The following is a 629-nucleotide window of genomic DNA, read 5'->3' on the forward strand; positions in this document are numbered from 1 at the left end:
CTTACCACCACGGCAGGGTCTGAGCAGGCGTACACACTTTTCCTTGTGGCAAAGTCGGAGTACTGCAGCTATTTGAACATCTAAGCTGCAATAATAATAAAAGCGGTGTATGTGCAAGCACCGAATTCATCATAAACAACAAAGATGCAGTGTAAGAGATTAATGCAGTGTAGTCAGATTTTTTATTAACGGGAGTTTTTGCGAGATTAAACTGACCTTTTTAGTAGCCTAATGTTGAGAGTTCTTTACTTGCTTTCTGTACACAGTTTATTCCATGTTGTTGTTTTTTTTATTATTTTATTTTACAAGAGAACTTGCGAAGTCTTGATTTACTAGTAATGCGTAAAATAAAATACATAAACGCATCTCCGACTGTTTTGTCTGTGTAACCTATAAGAATAGGTCTATGTCGTGCAATAACGGGTTTAATTCTATTCAATAACATTGTTAACTGTTTTTATTTATAACATCTGCTGCTTTGCTTCTGTGAAAATGAATAGAGACATCAGCCTTAAACTTTGTTTTTGTCATGTAGGCTCATTTAGGACTGTTTATACGCTACATTTTATAAATGAGCCCCCTGTGGCCTCATTTATAAAACGTGCGTACGCACAGATTTGATCGTAGAG

This window comes from Sinocyclocheilus rhinocerous, unplaced genomic scaffold (genome assembly GCF_001515625.1).
Source record: "Sinocyclocheilus rhinocerous isolate Xijiao unplaced genomic scaffold, SAMN03320098_v1.1 scaffold851, whole genome shotgun sequence".
NCBI lineage: Eukaryota > Metazoa > Chordata > Actinopteri > Cypriniformes > Cyprinidae > Sinocyclocheilus > Sinocyclocheilus rhinocerous.